Source organism: Mus caroli, unplaced genomic scaffold (genome assembly GCF_978045245.1).
Source record: "Mus caroli unplaced genomic scaffold, Mus_caroli_1 scaffold_5, whole genome shotgun sequence".
Lineage (NCBI taxonomy): Eukaryota > Metazoa > Chordata > Mammalia > Rodentia > Muridae > Mus > Mus caroli.
This window is the reverse complement of record NW_028227260.1, coordinates 48,700,423-48,716,403: the sequence shown is the minus strand read 5'-3', so window position 1 is coordinate 48,716,403 and position 15,981 is coordinate 48,700,423. Positions and strand designations below refer to the sequence as shown.

General features: G+C 39.6%; 1 pseudogene; it reads left to right on the top strand.

Moving 5' to 3' along the window:
• The first annotated feature begins 14,256 nt into the window (after positions 1 to 14,256).
• LOC110287131 (protein SET-like) lies at positions 14,257 to 15,174 on the top strand (annotated as a pseudogene).
• The last annotated feature ends 807 nt before the right edge of the window (positions 15,175 to 15,981 follow it).

The following is a 15,981-nucleotide window of genomic DNA, read 5'->3' as shown; positions in this document are numbered from 1 at the left end:
TGGGAGTACCTACTTGTACAACCACTCTAAAATCAATATGATAGTTTCTCAGAAAATTTGGAATAATCCTTCATCAAGATCCAAGTAGACCACTCCTGGACATATACCCAACAGATATCCTACCATATATTTTTTAAAAAAGACACTTGTTCAACTATTTTCCTAACAGCTTTATTCATAAGATCCATATACTAGAAACAACATAGATATCCCTCAAGTGAAGAATGGATAAAGAGAATGTTGTTCATCTACACAGTGGAATACTAATCAGCTATTAAAAATCAGGACATCATGAATGTTGTAGACAAATCAATGGAACTAGATCATACTGAGTTAGGTCACCCAGACCCAAAAGTACATACATGGTATGCTCTCATTTATAAATGGATATTACCCATAAAATGCAGGGTATCCATGCTACCATCAACTATCCAAAGAAGCCAAGGAAGGTCCAAGGAAGGAGGGTTGTATCCTTTTTAAACACAGAGCTATAATATATGTCAGAAGTGAATGGAGAAAGAGAATTGAGTGGGAGAGGGATAGAGAGGAGAAAAGGGGGAAGTCATGTATAGGGAGAGCAGGGGAGAGAGAATGGAAAAAATGGAAAGTCATGGCATCTCTAGACCTAGGATAGTCATGATAGAGACCCCACATTGCTATGAGGGCTGCTCTAGTTGTGACTTCCAGCAGTGCACCATATAAATCCTGAAGTGACCACTTCTATAGCCAGGAAGGACTTCCACAGAAGGTATAAGGACAGCAACACACCCAAAAATGTGGACCCAAAATGTGTCCTATGGACACGATGTGCACTGACAAAGATAGAGGAGAAATGGAGGGAATGACCAACAAAGGACTGGCCAAAATTGAGTCCCACCCCATAGGCAAGTAATAATCTTTGACACAATTAATGATACCCTGTTGTGATTGCAAATAGGAGCCTAGCATAACTGTCCTCTAATAGGCTCCAGCAAACAGCCAATGGAAATAGATACAGACACCCTTAACCAAACATTAGAAGGAGATCATGAAGTCTTATAGAAGATTTGAGAGGAATAAGGAACACAAAGAAGACAAGGCCTCCACAAAAAGAAGAGAGTGAAATAATCTGGACACCTGGTGTCTCATAGAGAGTGAAACACCAACCAGAAAGGGAACATGAGTTTGACTTAGGCCCCCTGCTCATATGTAGCAGAAGTTCATCTTGGTCTACATGAGGGTTCCCAAACAACTGAAGCAGGGGTTGTCTATGAATCTGTTACCTCTCTGTGAATCTCATTTCCCTAGCTGGGCCTGCTTGCTTTCTCTCTCTCTCTCTCTCTCTCTCTCTCTCTCTCTCTCTCTCTCTCTCTCTCTCTCTCTCTCTCTCTCTCTCTCTCCTTTTCCCTCTTCCTTTCTTCTTTCCCACTCTCTTCTTCTCCTCTCTGTATCTGTGCTCTTCTCCCCCTTCACCCCAGATATCACATGGCAACTTCCCTGGCCTCCTTCCTTAGGACCAGTGAACTTGTCTGAGAAATAAATTTGCCTTTAACATATAAATGTATACATTCAATAATAAAAGAATATGTAATTTTCTATGTTCAATTTATAGATTAAAATTTATCATATCTATGCAAATGTAGGAAAACTATATATATATATGTATATGTATATATATATATATATATATATATATATATATACACACATGTTTGATTATAGACATCCATTGTAAATGTGTAACATACTCAAGGCAGATAAAGAATGATAACTGTAATTTCTAACATATATATTGAACTCCTTAATATTTTTTCATGCCTCAATTATAATAACATGAGTAAATCTAGCTATCTGCATATTTGATATTGGATTTTAAATAGAAATATAGTAGAGACAAAAAATTCCATAATTTTGATTATTTATACTCAAAATTAAAGTATATAAACTTCAAGAGAGTCTTTAGTACAGCTTGATAATTATACTTCATTTCCTTTTCCAATGGACTCTATAAATTATGATTTGGCCATTTTCACTTCTCTAATCTCAATAAAACTATATCTAACCCTCAATCATAATTAAATATCTTTGTTTCTTGTCTCTCTGATACTAAACATATAAAAGACTCATGCTATGTATGCCATGTGTAACTTTGAGCTGTTGGTCAAAGTAGACACTGAAAATCCCAAATCAATACAAAATATTGACAGTGATATTGGTTGTATACCAGAAAGTGATGGTTATACTTTGATACCATGCACTTTTACCACAAAACATGGAGAAATCAAATGGAAATCTGTGGACATTTATGGATGCTGGGAGAAGTTTATTCAGTTTTCTCCAACAATGGGGTTATTGGTAGATTGACTATCCTCTAGTAGGTGTCCTGAACTCAAATACATACATGAATCCAGTGGATAAACAAAGATAGAGATGTAAATGAAGGAGGGAGTGGGTGGAAATGAAGTTTGCAGATGAATATGGAAAGGGTGTTCCAGAAGACCTAGACAGGAACATGTGGAGTTGATAGAATTTCAATACATTTTATATGTAGATGAAATCAACAAATGGATAATACAACAGACAAAAGGGATTTTCTTTATCTTTGCATGGTTCATTATATCTGCTTTGGCTATGCTCAGTTCTCTGCTATATCATCCAAGCAATAGGCATGGCTAATATTTCCCATCATTTACAAACTCTCTGTTAAGAAAAGTAATCATGTGCATCTTACTTCCTTTAGGGCCATATGTATATAGTGTGCTAAGAAGCGTTTTTTACAGAGATAACTTCCTCAAAACCTAAGCTGAGCTTCAGAAATGACTTTCCCCATTACAAGTTTGCTTTGTACATTTTGTTCTACTTAATTTTGTTCCAGTTGGGAACTACACAAGAGTACCAATATATCTCAGGCTAGGGATTAAGAAGCTTGGTCCTTCTCCTACATTATGATATAGCATATGTGAAGCCACAGCAAACACATGGGCTACAGAGTAGATCAACTAACCAAAAAGTATTAATCAATTAAAAGGATAATCTTAAATAAATAGTTTACACATTAATTTGGTGTATGTATAAAGCCTGAACTACCTTGAATTATGTTCTGGCCTTCCTACTGTATGGAACTTTTTAGTTTTTACCACTCTATAATATGTTCTATTCTGTGGCTCAGTTGGACCACCCCAATGAGTAGTGAAGCATGCAGAGCCAATATGTTTTTTTTTCTTTTTAATCTCTGCACAGAAATAATTGCTCCCTGTATTTCACTTGAGAAATAATTTAATATAGCCTTTAAAATCTTTTTTGTTCAGACCAAACGAACCTGTATCTCAGGTACAGTAGCAAGCTCAATTGATCCCAATGGTCTATAATAATCCTATGAATACTAATGTTACAAACTAAAATGTTGAATTTTATTACAAATCAGATATTTAATATTTAAGATGACATGTAGATATTAAGATATAAAGCTTAGATTGAAACTAAAGCATATGACTCCAGATTTTTCATTTTAGCTATTCCTTGTACTATGAATGCAGAACTTTATCACCTATCCTTGTTCCTGCTGAGTTTGAAATTTCATCAGATTGAGCTGAGCCAAATATAGCTCATCTATGCCAAGCAATGAATGTCCCTATATTACAATCTAAAATAGGAACTTCTTACATATGTAAGGCATAAGGCAAACCTTATATTTGAACAAAATAATGCACCAATCAATAAACATTAGATTGAAAAAATGGTGGGACACTTCGAAGTGCTTAAAATGCATGTAAGAGCAAGGCAGTTATTCACAAGTTAAAGGCAATCTATTTTGGAACAAGAATCTCATGGCTTGGATCCAGATAATAAAGGGCTATATCCTTTCCTCACAATGGCATTCAAACTTTTGTTTACAGAGTGTGATGTTCAGATGCTAAAACTAAAATTTCAAATTCAAAACAACCATTTTTTTTATCAACTCTCAAGATAATCTCTTCTCATATGAGCCTTACTAAAATTTCTCTGAAATAGCTCCCCAGTTAGTCAAATCACAAAAATATATTCCTAGTGTATATAAAACAAATTGCTATGGAGATCATTAAGGAAACAAATTTAATTTAGAAGAAGATTCCTATCTAAACAAATATAAGATAAATAAAATGTAGCCCCTGATAGATATAGTTTAGTAATAAAGAATAATTTTGAGTGTTTGATGTATATGATCTTTACATAGCAGTTTTCTATGTCAGTCAAACATTGGTGACTGATTATGAAGTGAAATATCTATTTCAGATAAATATTTTTGCAGCAATTTATAAGAATGTGGTGGACGAAGGAAGTCTGTTAATAAAAACTACTGACTTTAAGTACAAGAGTGTTCTTTATGTACTCAGTCATTTTAGCTGACAGCCAAAAGCTTGTCTTGTCCTTACAGTCTACTGGATATATACTGGGAAACTAGAGTTTCGTCATAATATACTCCATTGCTACAATACCATGAAGAAAATCCTTTCCAGAAAAGTACTTTGTTGAGAACATATTTTTTTAGAAAATTTATTTTACGAGGGAAGCAGAAACCGGCCTGAGTAGGGCCACAGGCCACATCCAGCCGGATCAGCGCCGGGGTAGCGGGAGCGCAGGGTTGCCTGACAACCGCCAGCTACCCACGACCCCGCCACAGGATTTTGGGACTGCTGGTGAGTGGAACACAGCTTCTGCTCCAGTCCAATCACGCGGGACCTGAGACTGCTCTGGTTGGGGAGAGAGAAATCCGGCCTACATAGGGCCACAACCCTCTTCCGGTCAGAAAAGCACCGGGGCAGCTGGGGCTCAGGGTCTGCTGACACTCGCCAGCTACCCACAACACCCGCCACAGGATCTTAAGACTTCTGGTGAGTGGAGCACAGCTTCTGCTCCAATCCAATTGCGCGGGACCTGAGACTGCATTAGTTAGGGAAGCAGAAACCAGCCTGAGTAGGACCACAGGCCTCATCCGGCTGGATCAGCGCCGGGGTAGCGGGAGCGCAGGGTTGCCTGACACCCGCCAGCTACCCACGACCCCCGCCGCAGGATTTTGGGACTGCTGGTGAGTGGAACACAGCTTCAGCTCCAATCCAATTGCGCGGGACCTGAGACTGCATTAGTTAGGGAAGCAGAAACCGGCCTGAGTAGGGCCACAGGCCACATCCGGCCAGATCAGCACCGGGGTAGCGGGAGCGCAGGGTTGCCTGACACCCTCCAGCTACCCACGACCCCCTCCGCAGGATTTTGGGACTGCTGGTGAGTGGAACACAGCTTCTGCTCCAATCCAATTGCGCGGGACCTGAGACTGCATTAGTTAGGGAAGCAGAAACCGGCCTGAGTAGGGCCACAGGCCTCATCCGGCCGGATCAGTGCCAGGGTAGCGGGAGCGCAGGGTTGCCTGACACCCACCAGCTACCCACGACCCCCGCCGCAGGATTTTGGGACTGCTGGTGAGTGGAACACAGCTTCTGTTCCAGTCCAATCACGCGGGACCTGAGACTGCTCTGGTTGGGGAGAGAGAAATCCGGCCTACATAGGGCCACAACCCTCTTTTGGTCAGAAAAGCACCGGGGCAGCTGGGGCGCAGGGTCGGCTGACACTCACCAGCTACCCACAACACCCACCACAGGATCTTAAGACTTCTGGAGAGTGGAACACAGCTTCTGCTCCAATCCAATTGCACGCGGGACCAGAGACTGCATTAGTTAGGGAAGCAGAAAAACGGCCTGTGTAGGACCACAGGCCTCTTCCGGCTGGACCAGCACCGGGGTACCATCAGCTACCCACGACCCCCGCCGCAGGATTTAGAGACTGCTGGTGAGTGGAACACAGCTTCTGCTCCAATCTTTAAACAGTGACAACGATAACAACTAACCCCAGAGATTACCAGATGGCGAAAGGTAAACATAATAATCTTACTAACAGAAACCAAGACCACTCACCATCATCAGAACCCAGCACCCCCACTTCGCCCAGTCCAGGGCACCCCAACACACCGGAAAAGCTAGACACGGATTTAAAAGCATATCTCCTGATGATGATAGAGAATTTCAAGAAGGACTTTAATAACACACTTAAAGAAATGCAGGAGAACACTGCTAAACAGGCAGAAGACAATAAAGAGAAAGCACAAAAATCCCTTAAAGAATTGCAGGAGAACACTGCTAAAGAGTTACAAATCCTTAAAGAAAAACACGATAACATAATCAAACAGGTAGAAGTCCTTACAGAAAAACAGGAAAACACATCCAAACAGATGATGGAAATGAACAAAACCATACTAGACCTAAAAAGGGAAGTAGACACAATAAAAAAAAACCAAAATGAGGCAACACTGGAGATAGAAACCCTAGGAAAGAAATCTGGAACCATAGATACGAGCATCAGCAACAGAATACAAGAGATGGAAGAGAGAATCTCAGGTGCAGAAGATTCCATAGAGAACATCGGCACAACAATCAAGGAAAATGTAAAATGCAAAAAGATCCTAACTCAAAACATCCAAGAAATACAGGACGAAATGAGAAGACTAAACCTACGGATAATAGGAGTGGATGAGAATGAAGATTTTCAACTCAAATGACCAGCAAACATCTTCAACAAAATTATAGAAGAAAACTTCCCAAATCTAAAGAAAGAGATGCCCATGAACATACAAGAAGCCTACAGAACTCCAAATAGACTGAACCAGAAAAGAAATACCTCCCGACACATAATAATCAGAGCAACAAATGCTCTAAATAAAGATAGAATACTAAAAGCAGTAAGAGAAAAAGGCCAAGTAACATATAAAGGCAAGCCTATCAGAATTACACCAGATTTTTCACCAGAGACTATGAAAGCCAGAAGATCCTGGACGGATGTTATACAGACACTAAAAGAACACAAATTCCAGACCAGGCTACTATACCCAGCCAAACTCTCAATTAACATAGATGGAGAAACCAAAGTATTCCATGACAAAACCAAATTCACACATTATCTCTCCACGAATCCAGCCCTTCAAAGGATAATAACAGAAAAAAACCAATACAAGGACAGGAACCACGCCCTAGAAACAACAAGAAGGTAATCCCTCAACAAACCTAAAAGAAGACAGCCACAAGAACAAAATGCCAACTTTAACAACAAAAATAACAGGAAACAACAATTACTTTTCCTTAATATCTCTTAATATCAATGGACTCAACTCCCCGATAAAAAGACATAGACTAACAAACTGGCTACACAAACAAGACCCAACATTTTGCTGCTTACAGGAAACTCAACTCAGAGAAAAGGATAGACACTACCTCAGAATGAAAGGCTGGAAAACAATTTTCCAAGCAAATGGCATGAAGAAACAAGCTGGAGTAGCCATTCTAATATCTGATAAGATTGACTTCCAACCCAAAGTCATTAAAAAAGACAGGGAGGGACACTTCATACTCATCAAAGGTAAAATCCTCCAAGAGGAACTATCAATCCTGAATATCTATGCTCCAAATACAAAGGCAGCCACATTCATTAAAGAAACTTTAGTAAAGCTCAAAGCACACATTGCACCTCATACAATAATAGTGGGAGACTTCAACACACCACTTTCACCAATGGACAGATCATGGAAACAGAAACTAAACAGGGACACAGTGAAACTAAGAGAGATTATGAATCAAATGGATCTGGCAGATATCTACAAAACATTCTATCCTAAAACAAAAGGATATACCTTCTTCTCAGCACCTCATGGTACCTTCTCCAAAATTGACCACATAATTGGTCACAAAGCAGGCCTCAACAGATATAAAAATATTGAAATTGTCCCATGCATCCTATCAGATCACCATGGCCTAAGGCTGATCTTCAATAACAAAATAAATAATAGAAAGCCAACCTTCACGTGGAAACTGAACAACACTCTTCTCAATGATACCTTGGTCAAGGAAGGAATAAAGAAAGAAATTAAGGACTTTTTAGAGTTCAATGAAAATGAAGCCACAACATACCCAAACTTATGGGACGCAATGAAAGCATTTCTAAGAGGAAAACTCATAGCTCTGAGTGCCTCCAAAAGGAAACTAGAGAGAGCACACATTAGCAGCTTGACAACACACCTAAAAGCACTAGAACAAAAGGAAGCAAATTCACCCAAGAGGAGTAGACGGCAGGAAATAATCAAACTCAGGGGTGAAATCAACCAAGTGGAAACAAGAAAAACTATTCAAAGAATCAACCAATCAAGGAGCTGGTTCTTTGAGAAAATCAACAAGATAGATAAACCCTTAGCCAGACTCACTAGAGGGCACAGGGAAAGCATCCTAATGAACAAAATCAGAAATGAAAAAGGAGACATAACAACAGATCCTGAAGACATCCAAAACACCATCAGATCCTTCTACCAAAGGCTATACTCAACAAAACTGGAGAACCTGGATGAAATGGAGAAGTTCCTAGACAGATACCAGGTACCAAAGTTGAATCAAGATCAGGTTAATGATCTAAACAGCCCTATATCCCCCAAAGAAATAGAAGCAGTCATTAATAGTCTCCCAACTAAAAAAAGCCCAGGACCAGATGGGTTTAGTGCAGAGTTCTATCAGACCTTCAAAGAAGATCTAATCCCAGTTCTTCACAAACTATTCCACAAAATAGAAACAGAAGGTACTCTACCCAACTCATTCTATGAAGCCACAATTACTCTGATACCTAAACCACAAAAAGACCCAACAAAGATAGAAAACTTCAGACCAATATCCCTTATGAATATTGATGCAAAAATCCTCAATAAAGTTCTTGCTAACCGAATCGAAGAACACATCAAAACAATCATCCATCCTGACCAAGTAGGTTTCATCCCAGGGATGCAGGGATGGTTCAATATACGGAAATCCATCAACGTAATCCAGTATATAAACAAACTCAAAGACAAAAACCACATGGTCATCTCCTTAGATGCGGAAAAAGCATTTGACAAGATCCAACACCCATTCATGATAAAAGTCTTGGAAAGATCAGGAATTCAAGGCCCATACCTAAACATGATAAAAGCAATCTACAGCAAACCAGTAGCCAACATCAAAGTAAATGGTGAGAAGCTTGAAGCAATCCCTCTAAAATCAGGGACTAGACAAGGCTGTCCACTTTCTCCATACCTATTCAACATTGTACTTGAAGTCCTAGCCAGAGCAATTCGACAACAAAAGGAGATCAAAGGGATACAAATTGGAAAAGATGAAGTCAAAATATCACTTTTTGCAGATGATATGATAGTATATATAAGTGACCCTAAAAATTCCACCAGATAACTCCTAAGCCTGATAAACAGCTTCGGTGAAGTAGCTGGATATAAAATTAACTCAAACAAATCAATGGCCTTTCTCTACACAAAGAATAAACAGGCTGAGAAAGAAATTAGGGAAACAACACCCTTCTCAATAGTCACAAATAATATAAAATATCTTGGCGTGACTCTAACTAAGGAAGTGAAAGATCTGTATAATAAAAATTTCAAGTCTCTGAAGAAAGAAATTATAGAAGATCTCAGAAGATGGAAAGATCTCCCATGCTCATGGATTGGCAGGATCAACATTGTAAAAATGGCTATCTTGCCAAAAGCAATCTACAGATTCAATGCAATCCCCATCAAAATTCCAAATCAATTCTTCAACGAATTAGAAAGTGCAATCTGCAAATTCATCTGGAATAACAAAAAACCTAGGATAGCAAAAACTCTTCTCAAGGATAAAAGAACCTCTGGTGGAATCACCATGCCGGACCTAAAGCTCTACTACAGAGCAATTGTGATAAAAACTGCATGGTACTGGTATAGTGACAGACAAATAGACCAATGGAATAGAATTGAAGACCCAGAAATGAACCCACACACCTATGGTCACTTGATCTTCGACAAGGGAGCTAAAAACATCCAGTGGAAGAAAGACAGCATTTTCAACAAATGGTGCTGGCACAACTGGTTGTTAACATGTAGAAGAATGCGAATCGATCCATTCGTATCTCCTTGTACTAAGGTCAAGTCTAAGTGGATCAAGGAACTTCACATAAAACCAGAGACACTGAAACTTATAGAGGAGAAAGTGGGGAAAAGCCTTGAAGATATGGGCTAGGGGAAAAATTCCTGAATAGAACAGTAATGGCTTGTGCTGTAAGATCGAGAATTGACAAGTGGGACCTCATGAAACTACAAAGCTTCTGCAAGGCTAAAGACACCATCAATAAGACAAAAAAACCACCAACAGATTGGGAAAGGATCTTCACCTATCCTAAATCAGATAAGGGACTAATATCCAATATATATAAAGAACTCAAGAAGGTGGACTCCAGAAAGTCAAATAACCCCATTAAAAAATGGGGCTCAGAACTGAACAAAGAATTCTCACCTGAGGAATACCGAATGGCAGAGAAGCACCTGAAAAAATGTTCAACATCCTTAATCATCAGGGAAATGCAAATCAAAACAACCCTGAGATTCCACCTCACACCAGTCAGAATGGCTAAGATCAAAAATTCAGGTGACAGCAGATGCTGGCGAGGATGTGGAGAAAGAGGAACACTCCTCCATTGTTGGTGGGATTGCAAGCTTGTACAACCACTCTGGAAATCAGTCTGGCGGTTCCTCAGAAAATTGGACATAGTACTACCGGAGGATCCAGCAATACCTCTCCTGGGCATATATCCAGAAGATGTCCCAACCGGTAAAAAGGACACATGCTCCACTATGTTCATAGCAGCCCTATTTATAATAGCCAGAAGCTGGAAAGAACCCAGATGTCCCTCAACAGAGGAATGGATACAGAAATTATGGTACATTTACACAATGGAGTACTACTCAGCTATTAAAAAGAATGAATTTATGAAATTCCTAGCCAAATGGATGGACCTGGAGGGCATCATCTTGAGTGAAGTAACACAATCACAAAAGAACTCACACCATATGTATTCATTGATAAGTGGATATTAGCCCAAAACTTAGGATACCCAAGATATAAGATACCATTTGATAAACGCATGAAACTCAAGAAGAATGAAGACCAAAGTGTGGACACTGTTCACCTTCTTAGAATTGGGAACAAAACACCCAGGGAAGGAGTTACAGAGACAAAGTTCGTAGCTGTGATGAAAGGATGGACCATTTAGAGACTGCTGTATCCAGGGATCCGTCCCATAATCAGCTTCTAAACGCTGACACCATTGCATACACTAGCAAGATTTTGCTGAAAGGACCCAAATATAGCTGTCTCTTGTGAGACGATGCTGGGGCCTAGCAAACACAGGAGTGGATGTTCACAGTCAGCTATTGGATGTATCACAGGGCTCCCAATGGAGAAGCTAGAGAAAGTACCCAAGGAGCTAAAGGGATCTGCAACCCTATTGTTGGAACAACATGATGTACTAACCAGAACCCTGGAGCTCTTGTCTCTAGCTGCATATGTATCAAAAGATGGCCTAGTAGGCCATCACTGGAAAGAGAGGCCCATTGGACTTGCAAACTTTATATGCCCCAATATAGGGGAATGCCAGGGCCAAAAGAATGGGAATGGGTGGGTAGGGAAGTGGGGGGCGCTATGGGGGACTTTTGGGATAGTATTGGAAATGTAATTGAGGAAAATATGTAATAAAAATAAAAAAAAAAAAGAAAATTTATTTTACACATCAGAATACAACCTGGTTATGTTATATATTGTTTGACAGCTGATCATTATGCATTAGACAACCAATAATAAACCTTATATCTGAGAAAGGCTAGTAGTTTTCCTTCTCACAGTAGTCTACTAGTGTAGCATGAAATATTAAAAAAAAAATCCATGCTACCACTGGCCTAGCATCAGCAGACACAGGTCAGCCTGTTCTCAGCCTGGCAGACAGGCTGACCTGTTCTCAGCCCAACAGACTGACTCAGAGCTCTGAAATCTCTCCACCCAGCTTGCTAAATTTCCATGGCAGGCTGCTGCCACACACACTTCATGTTTCTAAATTCCCATGGCTGGCTGCGGTTCCCTGTCAGTGTACTTTTCTCTGGAACCCAGCAGAGTTGCTGTGGGAAGGAAAACACCTCAGAATCTTAGTTTAGAAACAATAGGTAAAATCATCACTGGGCAGAGTAACTAGCATCCTAATTTGTAAGCTATTCAAAGTTATATATCCTCAAGTAGCCGATATAAGCAGATCTGTAACCTGAACTGGGGGTCTTCCTTACCTACATTGTATCCTCCATGATCTCCAGTCCAAAAAGAAGTCTTTCTCCTGTCTTCCTCTTCCTCTCTCCTAACTAGAAGTCCCGCCTACTCCTCACCCAATGATTGGTCCTTTGATATCTTTATTAATTAGGGGAATGTTCTTCCACCCACTAGCTGCCTGTAGTTTTTTCTTTACAACATATTCCCTCTGCCACATTAACAAGTCCATTTACGTTGACATCATTCTGGTTTTGTTTATGAAGCCATTCCTAGTAGACACTCTTTTGAGGAAAACTTTCTAGTACTGTGGCCCTTACAATGTTTCTGCCCCCTTCTTCTGTGTTGCCATCATTATAAATGTAGGAGCTGTAATGTAGTTGTATCTGTTGGGACTGGGTTTCCCACATTCCTTTGATCTCTTCATGGGCCCCAGTTGTGATTATCTGTGATGGTCTCCAATTGTTGTAAAAAGACGCTTTTTTGTTGACACTTAATCTGTGGTTATATTCATAAAATTTAGAATACCACAATGAATTATGCTAGTCTTACCAAATGAAGGTAGTCGATTCTTTTCTTTTATAAGGTCTATGACCTCACATGTGCTCGGAAATTGGCTAGGTTTCCAGTTCCAAGCACGATTTCTTTCGTGTTGTTCATGTCTTAAGTCCATTTAGGCAGCTGTTGATTGCCACCAATATGCAAATGTCTATTATCATGATCCATGTCTTAATGCTGGTAATTTTTGTGAATCACAGGTATTTCAAATTAGTAGTAATCTGTGATTATTTTCTTTCCTTAGCAGCTTACATAGTATTTTCTGGAGCCACGCAACTTAGAGCACAAGAATGAGGCTTTTAGGAAAGATTCAAGTGGAATCATTTGAGTCTTCTGTCATAAGAATATGGTATCTTCACCAATAGGAGGAGCCCAACCTGTAACTTCAAGAGGCAACAATGAATATGTCAATAATCTTGTCATCAACTTAAAGGGCCAAAATCAAAATCATATTAGAAATTCATGGGAAAATATATGGGTAAAAAATGAGTTTACTTTTAATGTTTTTTCCTATTTGTTGGGTTTTTATTCTTTTAATGAAAATAGATTTTTCACACAATATATACTTATTACAGTATTCTCTCCCACAGTTCCTTCCAGTTACTCCCCAAGTCCATTTGAACCCAAATCCACAACATTCATTTTTTCTCTCTCATTACAAAACACACAGGCATCTAAAAATTAATAGTAATATAAAATTAAAACCAACCAAAACAGTACAAAACAAATAGAAGAAAAAGAGCTGAAGAAAAGACAGAAATACTTTACAGTTATACAATACTATTTTACATTTATCAAATAATAATATTTTGAATTTTTAACTTTTCAGGGCCTCTCAGGAGACAATTTTATTAGGTTATGGTCAGCAAGCACTTCTTGCCATTCAAAATAGTGTCTGGGTTTGGTGTCTGCATGTGGGATGAATCCCCAGGTGGGGCAATTTCTGGACTGCCTTTCCTTCAGTCTCTGCTTCACTCTTTGTGCCTGTGTTTCCTTTAGACAGGAGCAATTCTGATTTAAATTTTTGAGAACGGTGGGTGGTCCCATCCCTGGGGGGTGGGGGCGCTGCCTAACCTCTTCATATGGTCTCTATAGGTTCTCTGCCCCTTTGTTGGTTATTTCAGCTGGGAGCCTCTTGCCTTCCTGGCATCTGAGAGTTTTTGTTGGCTACCCCTGTTCCCCATGCCCCATATCTCTTTTCAATTTCCTGACCCTCTATATATCTTCCCCATCTCCTACCACATCTTATCCTGCCCCCTTATTCCCTCTGCCTCTCCTCTCTTCCTCACAAGTCCCTCCCCCCCTCACCTCAGGTGATGGTGAAAATATCTAATAAAAAATTTCAAAAAAATTGAAAGAAAAAAAAGAGTTAAACTATACATGTATTTCCAATCAAGAAGCAAACCAGGGAGTGTGGCCGGCCTAACTACTGCCTCCCTGCCTTCAGTGATAGCCCCAGCTGAGGGCTTGTCATAATGGGTCACAGTGTTGCCAGGCAGCCAGGGTAAGGGCAAGCAAGTGAACACCTGGAAGAAGTGGCAGGAGCAATTGGGCTCTGAGCCTGTATCATAAGGGGAAGGCACTGGCCACTCTCTTGGCTGTCTCTTCATTCTGCCTCCTCACTCCCTGCCTCTACTGTGAAGGGCACCATGTCTGAGCCCAAGGCCTAAAGCCAGTAAAAAGGAACTCAACTCAAATCATGAAGGAGCCCAAGGAGACCTATGAAAAAGAACAGCATGAAGCAATTGAACATATTGATGGTGTACAAAATTAAAAAGACACACTTAATGACAAAGGCAATGAGGAAAATTTGAAAGTAGAACAAAAATGTAACAAACTCTGCCAACCATTTTATCAGAAGTCAGAATTGATCGCCAAAATCCCAAATTTTGGGGTATCAACATTTGTCAACAATCCACAAGTTTCTGCACTGTTTGTGGGAGGAAGAGGAGGATGCTCTGCATTTTTGATCAGAGTTAAGAGACAGAATTTGAAGACATTAAATCAGTTTACAGAACAGACTTTTATTTCGATGAAAATCCATACTTTTTCTCCAAAGTATGTCATCTGAATGAGAGTGGTGACCTGTCTTCAAAGTCCAGAGAAATCAAAAGGAAATCTGGAAAGGATTTGACAAAACACTCAAGTCAAACACAGAATAAGACCAGCAGCAAGAGGAGAGCATGAAGAGCCCAGAGAGCTTCTTTACCTGGTTTACTGAACATTATGATGCATGTGCTGACATTAGGAGAGTTCATCAAAGATGATATTTGGTCAAATCCTGTGCAGTAGTTTTGGTTCCCAATATGGAAGATGAAGGAGAGGCAGATGATGATGATGAGGAGGAGCAGGAGGAGGAAGGGTTGGAAGATATTAATAAAGGAGATGAGGATGAAGGTGAAGAAGATGACAATGAAATGAAGGGGAGGAAGGAGAGGAAGAGGATGAAGGCAAGGATAACTAGTATAGAAGATTGATAGATTCCAACTTTCATTTTTCTTTTTTTTTAATTTTAATTTTCTTCAGTCCCTGGGAGCAAGTGGCCGTCCCTTTCTCCCTGTCTGTCTGTGCTCAGTCGCCCTGTTTTTGAGGTCTTAACATCATGGTTCTCAACAAATTTGGGAGAAAATATCTTGTGCAAAATACAACAGCAAAGGGATCTCCACATTTCTGCTCTAAATTAATATTTATCCTTCCTTGTCTCAATAACTGTGGAATCAATACCACCACTGTGCCCTGTGAGAAAAAAGAGAAAGCCTCCAGTTCCCTTGGCTCTGCTGGAGGCGGGAGGGTGTTAGGCCCATGTATAGTAGTACATAGAATTCTAGCTTTTTTTTTTTTCTTTCTGTTTATTGGGCTCAGAGATTACATTGTGTCTCTATGTGAATACAGACAGCATTTACCAACATGTATCTGTATAATTTATCTTGTTTAATAAAAAGCAAAAGGGGGATGTAGACAGTGTGCAAGTGTGGGTTTGAGATATCAGGGGGTAGGTGGGCATTAGACAACATGGCTTCTTTTTTGGCATGTTTAATTGTGATGTTTAACAGACATCCTTGCAGTTTAAGGCAACACTTTTAAAATAAAACTCTCTGCTGATGATGACTTGAAAACAATACATGTATTTCATTACTTTGAACCATGTTGAGTAATATTCTAGGATTTTTTTTATTATAACAGATAAATTTAATTTTATATTTTTGATTAGAGAACTAATTATTGATAATGGTAGCTTACAGAATAGTGCAACATGTTCAGGCCTTTGATA